The 19,228-nt window shown below is 37.4% G+C and overlaps 1 long non-coding RNA gene across 1 annotated transcript; it reads right to left on the reverse strand.

Annotated features, from left to right (window-relative positions):
* Positions 1–7,521: 7,521 nt before the first annotated feature.
* Positions 7,522–8,472, reverse strand: LOC134825305 (uncharacterized). Its single transcript, XR_010161531.1, has 4 exons — positions 8,386–8,472; positions 8,093–8,162; positions 7,844–7,927; positions 7,522–7,665 (listed from the first exon to the last, which is right to left on the reverse strand). It is a non-coding gene; the product is annotated as an uncharacterized LOC134825305 (long non-coding RNA).
* Positions 8,473–19,228: the final 10,756 nt, after the last annotated feature.

Below are 19,228 nucleotides of genomic sequence, written 5' to 3' on the forward strand. Positions count from 1 at the left end.
AAGGACCAGTTAAGAGTCTCAGGCCCCTATGTCTTCTCAACGGCACTAGGAAGCTCTTGTCCCTTATAACACTTCACAGGGTCAGGAGACAGATTGCTGAGTATACTGGACCCTGGCAAAATGCGTACAAGGCAGGTCACAGTTGTGCGAATATTGTATGGACCCAACGCCTACTTATATCTGTAGTGAAGGAGAAAAGATGGGAATTCTCCAAAATGGGCATCGATATGAGCTCAGCTTTTGACACCATAAAGCGACCAGTAATTCTTGACTTGCTAAAGGAAGCTGGTTGCTGTGACGACGACATCAGGTTAGCAAGGTATTTGTTGTCAAATACCAAGCTCAGAATTAAAATTGACGAAACAATCTCTCTGGAGTTTGAAACCTCCAACGGATCTTTCCAAGGTGATGGAGCTTCAGGGGCATTTTTTACTCTATACTTTGCTGGCGCTCTGTACCACCTAAGAGTAGTGTTATCATTTCACTTCCTGCGTCCAAACCCTCCTTTTGACCCAGACTCTCTCTTACCAATAGAATGGGAGTATGCAGATGATGCAGATTTCGGTGATGAAGACGAAGAAAATCTGCATGAGATGCTGCCTATTTGCAGAGAAATTTTGGCTGAATGGGACCTACTTGTTAACGAAGACAAGACTGAATTTGTCCGTTTCTATATAGCAGACAAAACAGATGTCGACAAGAAAGGAGAGCCATTAAGAGGTAGAGAGCCATGGAGGAAGAGTGTGTCACTGGGATCCAGGCTTTGCAGCAAATCTGACATACTTCACCGCTGTATCCTAGCTAATGTTGCTTTCGAAAAGTACAACAAAGTTTGGCTGGAAAAGTCCCGAATTTCACTGGACACCAAAGTGAAATTATACGAGGCCCTTGTTACCCCAGTACTGCTGTACAACTGCAATAGCTGGGCCGCTCCAGAGAAAATCCTTCAGAAAGTGGATGTGTGTCAGCGCAAACATTTGAGGCGGATAATGAACTCCACTTATCCCCGAATCATCAGTAACCGAGACCTTTATGCTCGTTGTGGGGTGACTCCATTAACAGAGAGGGTTGCTAAGTCTCGCTGGAAAATGCTCGGTCATATCCTTAGAAGTGATTGTAACTCCCCACCCCAACTAGCATTGAGTTTTACTGTTGAGAGTATGGAGAATATGAAAGGGAGAATTGGTAGACATCAGATCAGTATTTTCAAAACCATTTTAAGTGATTTAAATAAAAGAAATATAAATTTATGTAATTTGACAGATTTGACAGAACTTCGACATATAGCCTCGAACAGAAACCATTGGAGAAATTTGTTTAGTTTTTGATTCATTAATTTTGTTGGGTTAAATATTTAAGTTTGTTTTCAGAGTTCTTCACGTAGACTTATCAGATCCCTAGGATGTTTTTATATTACTACTTCGGATTTGTGTAAAGTTTGATAATATCTAGTGTGAAGTATAGGTTTGAGATAGGGTTCTTCCTTAAATCACAAACTTTTACTCCGTAATTATTCGTGACGTAGGGTACCGTGTTATTACTGTTACTGTTACTTAAATTATCATATTTCGTTACCATCATTTTACAAGCTAAATCTTCATATCAAGACGTGTTAGTTACGTCAATTTCATTACCACCCATTATTGAGGTTTGATTCAACATTCAGATTGGCTGTTAAATAGTTACCGTCTCATTCATAATGATAAACTTGTGAGGCTGAGAGTGGGGTTACTCCTTAATCTCTGATCATTTTAAATATCCAGATCGGCCGCTGTGGTTACAGACCATGTGCCGTGTATAACTTATCGCGTTTAACGCTTATATATGTATAATGTTTCGTTGTTACTTATTTGATCACAATATACTGATGCTGGGTAGGTCTATGATTTTATTTGGCTACAAAACTTAATTTAACCTTCTGGAAGAAGGATTAATTTTTATATTTTTATTAATTTTTCTGCCGCAAGTTTTGGCGGTATTTTAAAACGTCAACAATTATTGTAAAAATATGTACATCAGGAATCAAAGGACTTTGGATGATGATTTGAAAAACTATTTATAAGTATAACTTATTTTCAATGTTAAATGTTGTGAAAATTTCAGGCGTCATACTAATTGTAATGTGTAGGCTAAGTTCTTAAGTTTTGCAAAGCAAATGATTGTGTTTCATTTTCACTGAGATTTAGGTTCAACATGTAACGCTAACAGCTTACCTGCAACATTATTTTATGCGCGGCCCATTGTTAACGGCTGATAGTGACACTCTTGTCCATTGTTAATGGACTAGTATAGCCCGGCGCGCGCTACTTCGTAGCACATTTCGAGAAGAAAGCGCGAGCGGCGCGCGCTACTTCGAAGAAATTTAGAAGAGTAAAATCAAAAATACGTCAACGCGCGATTTAATTGACGATTGATGTCAATTCATTGCAGCTCGGCGCGGCACAGTAGCCGATCTCGCTGTGATTGGTGATAAGCCTCATTGAGTGCGCGGCACGGTATATAAGTAACGCATCGCGCTACAACGCGCGATGTACCATGATTGTCCACTGAGCCATGTCCAAGCTTCATCTAACCATGTGCTTTCGCGCCACTGCGGGCGCGCGCTACTGCAAGCGCAAGGGCTCTGGATAGAGCAATGTCCAAGCCGAACTGCGAAGGATTGACATTTGACATTGACCATCGTTCTTCTTTTGATTGGTCGGCGTTAACGGGTGATACTCGTAAAATATCTGTTCCATATAAACGACGGTCCTGTTCCAGGACCGTCGAGTCGTCGACGAGTCCAACTCGGCGCGCGTCCTGGTAGGTTGTAAACCTACAAGGTCGGCGTCGCGTCGACAGTAAGCCTTCCTTACGGTGGCTTTCACAACTCGTCCCCATTCTCCAACTCCTGCTGCCGGAGAGAGAGACTCCCAAATTATATACCATAAATATATTAACAATTAAACATAAATATCGACAACAGACTCCGAGAGTCTTGAAGTTCTGTTACCACTGCCCCTGGTGCAACCCCGCCGGGTTAACGACGGAGAGACAGGGACTTCCAGGGGAGGTCATGGCCTGCTACGTGCAACTCGTTTGTCATACGTTGTATGACCCGCCGCGCACGAAGTGCGCGGCTCCCCCTGTAGCGTCGTCACTATAGTGAAGCGGCAGTGGGGGTCACCGCGTGATACAACAACTCGTAGGAGTATGCAATGTTCCTGTAACGTCACTGTATACCGCTCCTCTATCGTTGTTTTGAGTGTCCGATCCAAAACCAAATCCTAGGGTACACGAGACGTGGAAGCCTGTGAGCGTGTTAGAGTCTGTTAAGTGTTAGAGTCTTAGGGTTACACGAGACATGGTAGCCTGTGAGCGTGTAGACCGCTCCTCTATCGTTGTTTTGAGTGTCCGATCCAAAACCAAATCCTAGGGTACACGAGACGTGGAAGCCTGTGAGCGTGTTAGAGTCTGTTAAGTGTTAGAGTCCTAAGGTTACACGAGACTTGGTAGCCTGTGAGCGTGTTAAATCCTGGGGTTACACGAGACGTGGTAGCCTGTGAACGTGTAAAATCCTGGGGTTACACGAGACATGGTAGCCTGTGAGCGTGTAGACCGCTCCTCTATCGTTGTTTTGAGTGTCCGATCCAAAACCAAATCCTAGGGTACACGAGACGTGGAAGCCTGTGAGCGTGTTAGAGTCTGTTAAGTGTTAGAGTCCTAGGGTTACACGAGACGTGGTAGCCTGTGAGCGTGTTAAATCCTGGGGTTACACGAGACGTGGTAGCCTGTGAAGTGTGAACGTGTCAAATCCTGGGGTTACACGATACATGGTAGCCTGTGAGCGTGTAGACCGTTCCTCTATTGTTGTTTTGAGTGTCCGATCCGAGACCAAATCCTAGGGTACACGAGACGCGTGGAAGCCTGTGAGCGTGTTAGAGTCTGTTAAGTGTTAGAGTCCTAGGGTTACAGTTTACACGAGACTTGGTAGACTGTGAGCGTGTAGACCGCTCCTCTATCGTTGTTTTGAGTGTCTGATCCAAAACCAAATCCTGGGGTCACACGTCATGTGGGCGTGTTAGTTTCCTGCGGAAGGTGTTATTTGCCTGTGGGAAAAGCGGTTATGCTGCGGTTCTAAGGATAGTAGAGGCTATTAGAGCCTTTCCTTTGTTGTAGAGATGGCTAGTCTAACCTTTGCATAGGTTAGAAACATGCTTAAACACCCATGTTGTTAGAAACACCCATGTTGTAGCGCGATGCACTACTGGGTCGCGCGCGCATCCAATAATGCTTCTCGCAACCTTCCGTAGATCGGCGAGATGCACCACTGGGTCGCGCCGAGCTAGGAAGGGTTGACATCGTCAATCAACTGCAAGTGCAAGTGTGTTCATTAAGTATTTAGAGTTCTGTAAAACTGCAGTTACAATTGTGCAAGAGTATTTTTAGTTTAACTAGGTAGTGCGCCATCGACAGTGAGCCGCGCGTGCCGACTGTAGCTAATTTCGGCCAGCACAGTTTTCTTCAAACAAATAGATACTGAGTTGATTGACGATGTCAATCCGTCGAGATCGTTTCTTTGCGAAGCAGAGCAACGATCGACGACGCGAAGCAAAAATGCTAGTTCGCGCGGCGCGTCGAAGCGGCGAAGTCCTCCAAATATTGAGTATCCTTCCCAACCTCCAATTGCAACAAAAATTGGTAAGCTTACTCATAGACTTACAAGGAAAGTGTCCGAAAAATTTAAAGCATATCCAACCATCAGATGCATTATGTTACAGCTAAAAGCACCGTATTTTGCCCCATTTTGATCACTATATCAACTCCGATATCCATCAAATTTTTCGGACAGTTGTGAAAGTCCTATTGGAAGGTCGTCGCCAATTTCCAGAATGATCTCATTTAAAGAACTCCCAGCAAAAGTTACTGGCTGGTGGTGGTACTGGATGATAATTAATCACTCTACACTCGACTGTCACGTGACTTTTTCAACCCGTTCTCTAGCTGGTCCTGAACGACTATTCGAAACCCTAACCCTCTTATCTGACCCCAACCCTAACCCTAACCCAATCCTTAACAAAAGCACATGCTGAAACTCTAACCCTAACGAGAAACTAGACTAACTTCCTTATACGGTCATATCACGTGATCGAGACAGTTTTTCGCCTGTATCTCGTCAGGGGAGCATTTTAACCCTATGTCATGGGGGGTGATTCGGAATCAGCGTCCGAAAATACATCGATTGAAGTTGGTTTCAACTGTCGGGGGCCCTTTTAGTACAATCTCGAAGATCGACTGTAGAGTGATTTAGTACGCTCGGGTGGTACTAGAGGTGGTTTAATTTAAACAGACGGTTTGACCTCGCGCGCGACATTAAGCATGATTTGCACGCGGGGCGCATTCCAATCTTCAAGCAGCCAGCACGTGACACAATTCAGCCAATCATAGTAAGGAATCTGCAAAGTTAAAGTTGCAAACTTTTGATCGGCCCAAAATGACTTTTCTGGAGATTTGTAGATAACTCCTAATTTACGTTGTTTTAAATGTTCCCCCCAATTATTTATACAGCTTCCCTACTGAAAGCTGTAGCCGGTCATTCTAAAGACAAAACTACCAAAGAGGGAAAGAGAGTAGAGCTAAACTTTAAGATAGCAGTTGATCAAAGCGATCAGAGCGATCAAATGGATCAATGGACAACAGTTTGATCACTATAGTGATATTGTATTCTATGAGAAGCAGAAGGAGCTTAAAATTCTACCTATTAGATCTAAGTTCATCCATAATTCAATTACGCTCTTCTATAAAATAGTAAATGATTTGGTAAGTATATCTCTACCCGAATATATTACTGTTGTCGAAGCTGGAACAATGAGGTACACAAGGAGCACGGCGTCAGTCATTGAAGGACTTGACACCAGGCATATTCAGGGTATTTGGCTAAATTGGGCCTAATTTGGACCAAATATGGGCGTGGCTGCCCTGCGGGCACCGTTTGGCTGTTGGGGTCCGGGACTCCCTCAAAAGTTCGGTCACCGCGGTCCTAGTTTGTTGGTCAACTGCTATCTCGAAACCAAGTTTCACAAAAAAATCAGGTGAAATTATCAGAATAAGTATAATTATCAAAATCAACATAATTAGCAAAATTATTATAATTAGCAAAATTATTATAATTAACAAAATTAGTAAATTAAAAATAATTAGCATAATAATCTAAATAGTATTTCGTTGACATTATCAAATAGTAAATTACACAACATTGTGGTCGCTTTCTGCCATAAATGATTTAAACAGAATATTTTCTCACTCTTTAATTTTGGCCAATAAGTTCATGTCGTGAGCCACTAATTTTGGATCTTATAGTGGCATTTTGTTTAAATGGTGAGTTTAGAAGCACTTACAGTACCTTGTTCAATTATTTATTTGTTTATCATATATATATGATGTATTATTTTAAGGCCTTGCTGAAATGTTTTATTCGAAAGAGAGTTGTGATATTACACATTTAATTATTGCATCTGTTTGAAACAAATCATAGTCATTACCAACGAAGTAATGTAAAACTGAAAAGTCAAAAGTAAGAAAACTATGTGCTTTTAAATTATTACTTTAAAAAAGTAATGTAAATTGTAAAGTAAAAATGTATTTAAATTTCTTATTTAAAAAAACACCAGTTAAAAATGGTAAGTAATAATATACACTTAAAGAAAAATAATCACACTTCACACAACATTTATTTTTTAAATTTCAAAATAAATCTCAAAATTTCTCGTTGAATGCCGATTTATAAAAACGTTCAATATGATTTAAAGTTATATCTCTCAAAAAAATCCGATTCCATTTATCAATCGGTTGCATTTCTTAAAATGTTAAAAGGGACACCGGTTCTACTGTTCGGTACGTGTACAATGTTTACCATCTTCAGTGGTATGTTGATACTATTACTAGTCAAATTGTTCATTAAGATAGCTTAAAATGTCTGGTTACAGCAGTATCTCACAGTGGCGGAGGTCTGTGTCTTTTCTCGTGATCTTTGTTTCAATATCATGAGGCTCGTTCCTGGATTCTGAAATGGTCGAGTGACAAAAATCTGGTATTATATATATTTACGTCTTCAGTTTACAAATCAGTGAAACACAAACATACTATGCGGTAAAGTCTTTGGTAAACACCACAGTTCGTGTTTGGAACGTAAAAGTAGAAATGATCACATTTCATGAAATAATAATTATTGAACAGTTTGTAGAAAAATTTAAACGAGAAGAATATTTTTCACTTTTTGTACTTACTATCACAGCTGGCTAAAAAGGTTTACAAAGGGTTCACATTTTGTTTTATCAGTTGAAAGGTTCGTTCCTACTGAGTAAGGGTCTGAAATACATTGTTATAATGTGATATAATAGCAATACATGCAGATTTATCTATTTATGAAAACGTTTAAAATGATTAATCCGGTTCCATTTATCAATCGGTTGTGCATTTCTTAAAATGTTAAAAGGGACACCGGTTCTACTGTTCGGTACGGTGTACAATGTTTACCATCTTCAGTAGTAGGTTGATACTATTACTAGTCAAATTGTTCATTAAGATAGCTTAAAATTTCTGGTTACAGCAGTATCTTACAGTGGCGGAAGTCTGTGTCTTTTCTTGTGATCTTCGTTTCAATATCATGAGGCTCGTTCCTGGATTCTGAAATGGTCGAGTGACAAAAATCTGGTATTATGTAGTTTTTGGTAAACACCACATTTCGTGTTCGGAACGTAAAAGTCGAAATGATCACATTTCATGAAATAATAATTATTGAACAGTTTCTACAGTTTATAGAAAAATTTAAACGAGAAGAATATATTTCACTTCTTGTACTTACTATTAACAGCTGCCTAACAAGGTTTACAAAGAGTTCACATTTTGTTTTTTTCAGTTGAAAGGTTCGTTCCTGCTGAGAAAGGGTCTGAAATAAATTGTTATAATATAATGTAATAGCAAAACATCAAAACTTTGTTAAATCTTTGTATAGATTTTGAATTTTGTTTAATGTTAAATACATATTTATAAATAATATGTATTTAACATTGAATAATGTTAACAAATGTTTACAAACACAAATATGTCTCACAGTGATGGAGTTTTGTTTCTTTTTCAGGGTATTCATCACTTATCAATGCCATGAAGTTCGTTTCTGTAATCTGAAATGGTGATTTTATTGCCGAGTGACACATTATTTCTGGTATTGTACATGTAATTTATGGTGATCAGCACAGTTCATGTTCAAAATTTGATCACAGTCAAGTTCAAAATAAGTTAGATAATAGCAATGTGTGTTTTAAACAGCAATCGAATTTTAGGAATTCAGCACAATAGAAGTGTTATCACGAAAACGCACTTTAAAAAGGGTAATTTTTTACTAACCTTCAATTCTCATTGATTGGTTGAAGCTGATATCCTCTCTTTCTTCCTGTTGAACCTTCGTATAGTCTTTATACAGCATCGTCTTCGTTCCTGGAGTTGTTTAGTAATAACTTAAAATTAAATTAAATTATCATTAATTGACGATATTAAGATCTTCTCGCTTTTGCCATTTGAAAGGGAAAGCACCGGATTTCCAGTCAGTTTCTAATATTTGCTAGAAAATATCACGAAGCTATCAATGGTGTATGTTATTACAATTAACTAGATTCTACGTATTAATTATATAGACAGTTTTTGGGTTTTCCAAATAGTTTCTGATTATTCTGATTTGCGACAAATGATATTGCACTGTTAGGATAAACGACGTTTCAAAGTACAGGGTGGCCCATAAGTGACTACCCACACGCAACCTCTTAATAACTCACGTAATTCGTCTCCAAATTGCACCAAAATTTCAGAGATTATAGACATGGGTCAAACTTAGATTTCTTGAAAGTTTCGTAAGCCACGCCCAATTACAGTGGGCGTGGCGTGACACTCCCTCTTTTTCACTATTGTCTTCATAAAATGAGAACGCTTTAAGCTAAGAACTCAAAATTTTTTGCACACATTTGGCTTGATAATTGAAAACCTTTCCCAAAGTTTCAAGTTCATTGGTTAAAATATGGCTAAGTTATGACCATTTCAAAACTCATCGGATACGTGATCCGAGCACTCAGTCAGTGATCTCGTCACTTGGCTAATGGCTCACATGCACCGCTTGATTGGTTGCAGCCTGCTTATGGGCCGGCCTATACAGCTGACTGCTAAAACGCTATCACACGAATTTATGGTGGTGTCACCATTTCAGGGCTTGTTAGCCCTGCTAGTCACAGGTTCCTTACAATCAATAAAAAGGAATGAACCATCCATTGAAACATCGAAAATGGTTCACTATCCTCCCTTTACTGCAGAACAACGATTGTTCGTCTACCTGAAGAAAGAAAATGGGGAGTTCTACCCTCAGATTAAACGACAATTTCAGATGAAATTCAACCGACCACCCCCTTGCCGTAAAAGCTGCTTTGACATTCATCACAAGATCAATTTTACGTTTTCTGCACACGATCGGCGAAGAGTCGGCAGAAGACGAACTGCAAGGACTGTAGAAAACATCACGATGGTTGTTGGTGACGTGATGGACACACCTAAGATTGGCACCCGGAAACGAGCTCCTGCCTTAGACATCAGCAGAACCCTTCAGCGAATCCTAAAGCAAGACCTTTCTAACCGGGCCTACCGAATCACAAAGAAACACAAACTTTTGGACCGTGATTTCCAATCGAGGATAGATTTCGCCAACACATTCCTGTCCAAGCACAATGTGGATCCCTACTTTGAGGACGAAATCTGGTACAGCGACAAGGCCATATAAACGGATATGTCAACTCCCAGAATGCAATTCACTGGGGCTCTACTAGACCGGATGAAGTGGTGGAGAGAACGGCTTTTCCTGAAAAGGTCACGATCTGGTTTTTATCCTAAAAATTTGTGTTTCCCTTTCTAGCAAAGTCATCATCGGTATCCAATCAAAGCCTAATGAACCTCATTAATACACGCTAACGCCTTACTCTTGATCAGATTGGGTGACGAGATCACTAATTGAGTGCAAATATCACTGACTGAGTGCTCGGATCACATATCCGATGGATTTGAAAATGGTCATAACTCAGCCATATTTAAACTAATGAACTTGAAACTTTTGGAAAAGTTTTCAATTATCAAGCCAAATGTGTGCAAAAAATTTTGAGTTCTTAGCTTAAAGCGTTCTCATTTTATGAAGACAATAGTGAAAAAGAGGGAGTGTCACGCCACGCCCACTGTAATTGGGCGTGGCTTACGAAACTTTCAGGAAATCTAAGTTTGACCCATATCTATAATCTCTGAAATTTTGGTGCAATTTGGAGACGAATTACGTGAGTTATTAAGAGGTTGCGTGTGGGTAGTCACTTATGGGCCACCCTGTAACAACTTCTTATTCATGCTGACAAAATTGGTAAATATGTGAGAAAACTATTAATTATAGGTACGTACCTTAATTGTAGCTGCTGATAAACGCTGAAAGTAGGTTTAAAAACGAAGGCAAATAAGTTTGCTTTTCTAAGGTTGTTATATATTAGGGCTGTATAAACTTCAGCAGTTCAAAACTAATTACAACACTTAACTACGAATCTATTACATTTATTGAGTATTATGTATCGCGATGGAAATATTTTAAGCGGGTAATATTATCCTGTCCAAACTCAGGATACATAACATGAAGACTTTGTTGTAAATTTGTATGAGAAGTATGGCGGCCGAGATGGCTCACCAAAATTTTCACTGAAAATTTTGAATTAAAAAATTAATTAATATCGTTTTTAAAATCAAAATCAATATCGTTTTTAAAATCAAAATCAATATCTTTTTTAAAATCAAAACCAATATCGTTTTCAAACTCAAAATCAAAATCAATATCGTTTTCAAAATCAAACTCAAAATCGTTTTAAAAATGAGAATCGTTTTCAACTTCAATATGAAAATCGTTTTTTATTTAAATTTTAAAATCATTTTACAAATCAAATTCAAAATCGTTTTTATTTTGCGATTAATTGTATAATTAATTTTTTAATTCAAAATTTTCAGTGAAAATTTTGGTGAGTCATCTCGGCCGCCATAGAGAAGTATTAATATGAGCCTAATAACTTAATATTGTTAAAATTTTTTGGATATTGATTGAGCAGTTTTTTGAAAGATTTCGACGAATAGAGTAATCCTCCGCTTTTTGTACTTACTGCTCACAGCTCATAACATGGTCAACAAAGGATTCACATCTTTGCAGTTGAAAGGTTTGTTCCTACTGAGTAAGGGTCTGAAATAAATTGTTATAATATGATATAATAGCAATACATCAAACCTTTGTTAAATCTTTGAATAGATTTTGAATTTAATTTAATGTTAAATACATATTTACAAATAATATGTATTTAACATTGAATAATGTTTATGAATGTTTAAAAACACAAATGTGTCTCACAGTGATGGAGTTATGTGTCTTTTTTCAGGGTATTCATCACTTATCAATGCCATGAAGTTCGTTTCTGTAATCCGTATTCTGAAATGGTGATTTTATTGCCAAGTGACACATTATTTCTGGTATTGTACATGTAATTTATGGTGATCAGCACAGTTCATGTTCGAAATGTAAAATTTGGTCACAATTAAATTGAAATTAATTTAGATAATATTAAACAGCAATTGAATTTTGGGAATTCAACACAATAGGAGTGTTGCAGTATATGATGAAAAAAAACAAACACTTTAAGTGGACATTTTTCTTACTGACCTTGAATTCTCATAAATTAATTGGAGCTGATATTCTCTCAGTTTCTTCCTGTTCATCTCTATTCTGTCGACATTCGTATAGACTTTATACATCATCGTCATTGTTCCTGGGGTTGTTAATTAATAACTTGAGATAGAAGTATATTATCATTAGACCTTATTAAGATCTTCTGGTTTTTGTCATTTGAAATGGAAATCACCGGATGTGCGGTTAGTTTCTAATATTTACTAAACTATATCATCAAGGGTTTATGTTGTAACATTGAGCTGGATTCTACGTACATCTCACGATTGTATTAAGTGTTTTAGTTTAAATTTAATGTATTTATGCAACAAAGTGTTTTACTATGTTTTAATGAAAATGCATTCTTTGTTAAATTTTTGAATTTAAATTGATTTTACATTTTATTTTGCTTTGTCAAATGCTGTTGTGTTGAGATGTAAGAGCAGGTTACCTCGATAACTTTTCTGGGGACTTATGGGTTCTGGGTTTCTGCTGTCATACTTTTCCACCCAGAAAACTCAAACATACATTTTCTTATTTGGATATCTAAGTTAGATTGCAGTATCATCTAAGCTATTTGTCATAGCCCATCAACTGTAACATTAAATTAAATCAGTTTTCTATAGTAATATAACCATTAACCAACTCTCCCCCTTACGACATTATTTTACCCCCTTTCTTCGGTTATGCTGATACTACCCTGGTTATATGAAGAATTTAGTTATCCTTTTGTAGTGATGCTATGGTCATTTAGCATATCCGCTTTTACAATTATACCTGTATTTATACACTCGGGTTCATTAAAATCGAAAATAAATTCCGTTCCTGAGGTGCAGGTCACCTCGCTGCTCCCTTTATTGAGAGCTCTGGATTCAATACAATTCACTTCCACCACGGTTCCCGGGACTACTGGGAACTGTGTTGTTGTTCTGATCGCAGTTCTCCACTCAGCCTTCAGTCCCGTACAGCTCACTGTCGATATGTCATATTAAATAACGTTAAACTGATTAATAAGGGTTATTTTGACGGTTTCTTATGTTCTCTTCCGCAGTTCCGCGATTTAGTTTTCCTGTCCCAACCCGAACCCTTTCAAGCAACCTCAAATATTACTATACTATCGTTTGCTCAGGGGTCCAAGTCTCAAATACTATATACAATTTACCATTCTGTAGCACAGTTAAATTAAATTTAAAACATAACAATAATATAAGATTTAAATTTATCTTACCACAGGCAGTTTTGTTAGTGTTTGGTTTCCATCCAGCGTCACATGTCTCACAGCTTGTCATAGCATCATTCCGATATGTTCCTTCCCCACACGGCTCTGGAATTATAACGTTATATATTATTACAACTGGTAAATCGTTGTGGAAGATAAGGAAATCGTTATTATATAAGTACACTTCAGATGTGTTACAATTAAATTAGATTTAAAACAATAGGTGAATAATTAAATATCCACACAACCACGGTTTTGTGATAGAATTATTACCACCCAGACTTTTACGGTTCTTGTCTTTTCGTACCACAAATTTGCCTTCTTGATTCTAAGCCCTATCTACGCCTTATCCTTATCCCGTCTTAACCCTTAGCCTATCTTTGACCATCTATATATAATATAGATATAAGCAGCAATTCGTTTGAACTACCTTATTAATATTAAGAAGTTATTGTAAGTACCAATATCCTTGGTTTTCATTCTATAGCACAGTTAATTCAAATTTAAAATATAACAATGATATTAAATATAAACTTTAAATTTATCTTACCACAGGCTGTTTTGTCAGAGTTTGGTGTCAATCCAGCGTCACATGTCTCACAGCTTGTCATAGCATCATTCCGATATGTTCCTTCTCCACACGGCTCTGGAATTAATAACGTTACAACTGGCAAATCGTAGTGGAAGATAAGAAAATCGTTATTATATAAGTATTTAAGTACAGATTAGATGTGTTACAATTACATAAGATTTAAAACAATAGATGAAAAATTAAATATCCATACAACCACGGTTTTTTGATAGAATTATTACCACCCAGACTCTTACGGTTCTTGTCTTTTCGTACCACAAATTTGCTTTCTTGATTCTAAGCCCTATCTGGCGCCTTATCCTTATCCCGTCTTTACCCTTACCCTATCTTTGCCCATCTATATATTATACATATAATCATCTCAGCTCAGTTCTTGTTAACAATTCTTACCACATTTTGTTCTCCCTGAGTTTCGTTCCTGGCCAAATTCACAAGCTGTACACAAGGCTGCTCCTTCTGGACTGATCGTGTTATCGGGACATTCTTCACATGTGTTCATTTCAATTTTCTTGTAGCTTCCAGCTGGACATGGCTCTGAACAATTAGTAGTCTATGTAATAAGCGCCATGAGCTGGCACAGAATTTTTTGTCTCTGATTTTGATAAATTTGGTACCAAAAGTTGCCTCTAAGTGTGAATAATGAAAATTCACCGTGTAGCACGATAACGTCGAGCTGTAATATGTGGGCCTTTTGTGCATCGCAAGAGTGTACAAAGGACGAAAAATGGGTAATTTATTGCTTAAAATGCCTATAACTCCTAACATATTAAATATTTTGAAATACTTCATACAGGATCGTAATGAGCTTAGTCAGACGCAAATTTTAATACCAAAATTATAATATTTAAGGCACAAAAATTTGGTCAAAATTTCACACAAGGGGGGACCCTTGTGTTCAGATTAAAAATGTTTGAAAATAATTTTCCTTTAAATCTTAAAAAATATTAGTACCAAAAGTTCCGTCTCGATGAGCTTATTACGATGCCATAATAATTACCTGATAATAACTGAAAATGTGAAAGTTATAGGCCAAAAACTAAATATTTGCGCGAAAAAAGCACGCGCGGCGAACAAGCGCCGTGTAGCATTTTTAGCGAAAATTGCTAATTAACGGTGGATTTATTTTATTCACATTTTTAGACAACTTTTGGTACCAAATTTATCGAAATCGGAGAAAAAAGTTCTGTGCTCGCGCTTGGCGCTTATTACACTGACTATAGGGAATCTTTAAGCAGCAATTCGTTTGAACTACCTTATTATAATATTAAGAAGTTATTGTAAGTACCAATATCCTTGGTTTTCATTCTATAGCACAGTTAATTCAAATTTAAAACATAACAATAATATTAAATATAAGCTTTAAATTTATCTTACCACAGGCTGTTTTGTCAGAGTTTGGTGTCAATCCAGCGTCACATGTCTCACAGCTTGTCATATTATCATTCCGATATGTTCCTTCTCCACACGGCTCTGGAATTAATAACGTTACAACTGGCAAATCGTAGTGGAAGATAAGAAAATCGTTATTATATAAGTATTTAAGTACAAATTAGATGTGTTACAATTACATAAGATTTAAAACAATAGGTGACAAATTAAATATCCACACAACCACGGTTTTTTGATAGAATTATTACCACCCAGACTCTTACGGTTCTTGTCTTTTCGTACCACAAATTTGCTTTCTTGATTCTAAGCCCTATCTGGCGCCTTATCCTTATCCCGTCTTAACCCTTAGCCTATCTTTGCCCATCTATATAATATTATACATATAATCATCTCAGCTCAGTTCTTGTTAACAATTCTTACCACATTTTGTTCTCCCTAAGTTTCGTTCCTGGCCAAGTTCACAAGCTGTACACAAGGCTGCTCCTTCTGAACTGATCGTGTTATCGGGACATTCTTCACATGTGTTCATCTCAATGTTCTTGTAGCTTCCAGCTGGACATGACTCTGAAGAATTAGGAAATCTTTAAGCAGCAATTCATTTGAACTACCTTATTTAGAAGTTATTGTGAGTACCAATACTTCTATAGCACAGTTAATTCAAATTTAAAACATAAAACATAATATTTTAATTAAATTTTATAAGTTTTAAAGATATCTTACCACAAGCTGTTTTGTCAGAGTTTGGTGTAAATCCAGCGTCACATGTCTCACAGCTTGTCATAGCATCATTCCGATATGTTTTTTCTCCACACGGCTCTACAATTTTAACGTTACAAATGGCAAATCGTTGTAGAAGATAAGAAAATCGTTATTATGTATGTACACTTCAGATATGTTACAATTACATAAGATTTGAAACAATAGCACAGTTAATTCAAATTTAAAACATAACAATAATATTAAATTTAATAAGCTTTAAAGTTATCTTACCACAGGCTGTTTTATCAGAGTTTGGTGTCAATCCAGCGTCACATGTCTCACAGCTTGTCATAGTATCATTCCGATATGTTCCTTCCCCACACGGCTCTGGAATTAATAACGTTAAAACTGGCAAATCGTAGTGGAAGATAAGAAAATCTTTATTATATAACTATTTAAATACAGTTCAGATGTGTTACAATAACATTAGATTTATAGAAATATGTGAAAAATTAGATATCCACATATTCCACGGTTTTTCGAGGAAATTATTGCCACCCAGACTCTTACGGTTCTTGTAATTTTCGTACCACAAATTTTCCTTCTTGGTTCTAAGCCCAATACTAATTCAAATTGCTATCAGTCATTAGGATTAACGCTAAAAATTCGCCTCATCAACAAATTATGAAGCACAATGCACAATGCACATATTGTGTAAACTCTGCAAAATAAATCTTGAACCAAAAAAGTTTTGATTTTGTTTGGTAAAATACCTTTTACTGTTTATGTTCAAGATATTTTGTAAAAACATCAGTTTTCAATTGATAATTGTTTCAACCTTAGTAGCTGAAAATGGCTTGTCTCCATGATGTCTACTACAAAATATGCAATATTTCTAAATTATATTTAGCTATTTTGCAATCTGAAAGAATATGATTTTATTTCATTCGGAGAACAGTAATTGATAAAACCACTTTATTAAGTTACTAGAAAACCCATGGTCACAGGGAGGAAGCTAATAGTATTTTTTGTTAAGTTGTTAGTAAGTTTAAATCGCGTCAAAAAATATCCTACACAACCGAAGATACAGCCAATTAAAATGTTGCTCGCACTAAACACAACGTAATATCAACAAAAACGATTAAAAATGCCGTTTTAACAATCTTTGCACGTGCACGTGCGTGTAACAACCTTCGTTACCATGGTTACTACGCAAGTTCATATTTTTCGTTTGTTTTGCACGTGGGCGGTCGTACATACAGACAGATAGACAGAAAGAATCTTTTGAATTATAGTAGAGATAAATAACAATATGTACTAACTATCCTATATCCCATATCCTATAATATATGCGTTTATGTTAAATAACTAAATAATATACTTGAAATTTAGACAGAAACGCGTAATCACGAGCTTACGAGAGAATCAGCAAGTTGGCTTATTTGTAAATTAAAGTTATTGTTACTTTGTTAAAACAAAGCGTGTTGTTATTAGTCACCTGGTTGTGGTCCGTAGTAATCAGATGCTGTGTCGCCGGAGAACTCTATCTTTGTCACGTCCCTGTTCCAGTACGTGCTCCACCTACTGTCAGTACAAGTTGATTGAGAGAGCAGTATGTTGAGCACCTCTACCTCGTTACAGTGTATCACTAGTCTAACACCTGCAGTCCTGGTTAGAGTGAAACGCCACACCTTGTCAGCAGTAGAGGGGGGTTTAACAGGGAAGTTAGTCAAGGATTGGCTGCAGTAGCCGAGGAAGTGTTGTGGAGTAGAGGTGAACCAGAGCTGGACTCCTCCTGCATCCTCTCCCTCAGCAGAGAAGAACCACACTTGCACCCTATCGTCACTCCCCAGCACACTATTAGTTTTAATTTCTAAAGGTGTCGACTCAAAATCCCACTCTATTTTCACGTTACGTTCGACTGGTAACCAACCTGTTAATTGTATGTTTAATTCATGACTACTGAGCAACGATTAATGAATATCATGAATTTAAAGAAGAGGTGTTCTAGCAAAATTGTAAAGGAATTGTATGAATTTCGCCCATAGTTTATTCTCAGAATTTAAGGGCCCGACCATACTATGACTGTTGTCACCATGACTGTTGTCACCATGACTGTTGTCACCATGACTGTTGTCATGGTGCGGTCAGATGTAATGACCATATTATGTACGTAGTGTGTTTATAGGGCGTGCCAAGGATACGTGACAACTCCTCAGGCACTCGGCTTTTCAAAAGCCGTACCTAGCTGATAATCCGTGCCTGACGTGACTGCAGGCACAGTCTATTCAGTACTCGTGCCAACTGTCATGGATAACGTGACGTCACGATTACCTAATAAGGTCAATATTTTGCGTGATATGGACATTTGCAGTGCAGAGTGCAAAGATAGTACTATAGTACAGACAGATCCGTCTGAAAAAATCGATATACTGACAGAAGAACCTTCCAGAGGATTTATAAGTTTTTAGGTTCAATTTTAAGTTTCATTCGGGTGGCCAAATTTTCCAAAATTGTCCACGTGTCTTAAGGCCACTTTTTACCACTTTTGCCACTTTTTACCTCCTTTCTTGTTTGTCAAATATCTTCAGCTTGAACATCGTAGAAGGATACGAATTAATTGAGGGTAATTATCATATCGACGAGAAAAACTTTTGTAAGACAAATGTTCATGTCAGACAATTAGATAATTGGATAGTTACTAATTAGCAAGTAACCAAAAATCATAAAAATGTTTATTGGCTCAAAATGATCGGAATTTCTTCAGTTCAGCCCTACACTAATAGCATACGTTTGATTAATTTGCTATCTTATCTGCTTTCTTATCTCGCCTTGTTTAACGGTGAGATTTTGTGCCTTTCACCTTGTGGCTTAGCCTCGCATCATGGCAGCTGTGGACGACACGGAGATTGACAGTATTATGTTTAAAGCTGAGGATTGGATGACAAGAGTTATGGATCAGTTCGGTTGTGAAGAACCAATTCACATAACTTCTGTATTGTGCAAACACTTTTTGACTAAAAGGACATTGAATCTAGAGGATAAGGAAAAGTTTGCAGCGTTTTTTTCGGAATCGTTTCATTTGGTTCGCTTTCAAAATGAAAATTTGAAGAAGATGAAAAACAGATTGAGCTCAATCAAGGATCAGTTGATTGAGAATCAGAAATTGGTCATCAGCGCTCAGGAATCAATAATTGACTGCAAAGAAAAACAGTTGCAGAAACAGTTGCAGGCAGTGCAGACCGTCGTCAAAGACACGGTAGAAAGTCAGTTTAAATCGTACAGCGATACAGTTCAGGAAAACGTCATGGTTTGTCAACCTGAAAGTTCAGTTACCGCCGAGACTTTGAAGGAAGTCGTCAAGTCTGTGGTGCAAGCAGAAAACCGGAGCAAGAACATTATGATTTTTTGTTTGCCAGAAGATTCCAGTAAAGACTTGAACAAAACTGTCGAAGAAATTTTTGAAGAGCTTGGACTGAAACCAGCAATGGAGCTCAGTAGGGTTGGCAAGTCGAAGGAGAAAACTACTAGGCCAGTCAAGGTTACTCTGTCTAGTTCCAGTACAGCCTATCAAATA

The sequence above is a fragment of the Bolinopsis microptera genome, chromosome 13 (assembly GCF_026151205.1).
Source record: "Bolinopsis microptera isolate Bmic1 chromosome 13, MBARI_Bmic_1.0, whole genome shotgun sequence".
Classification (NCBI taxonomy): Eukaryota; Metazoa; Ctenophora; class Tentaculata; order Lobata; family Bolinopsidae; genus Bolinopsis; species Bolinopsis microptera.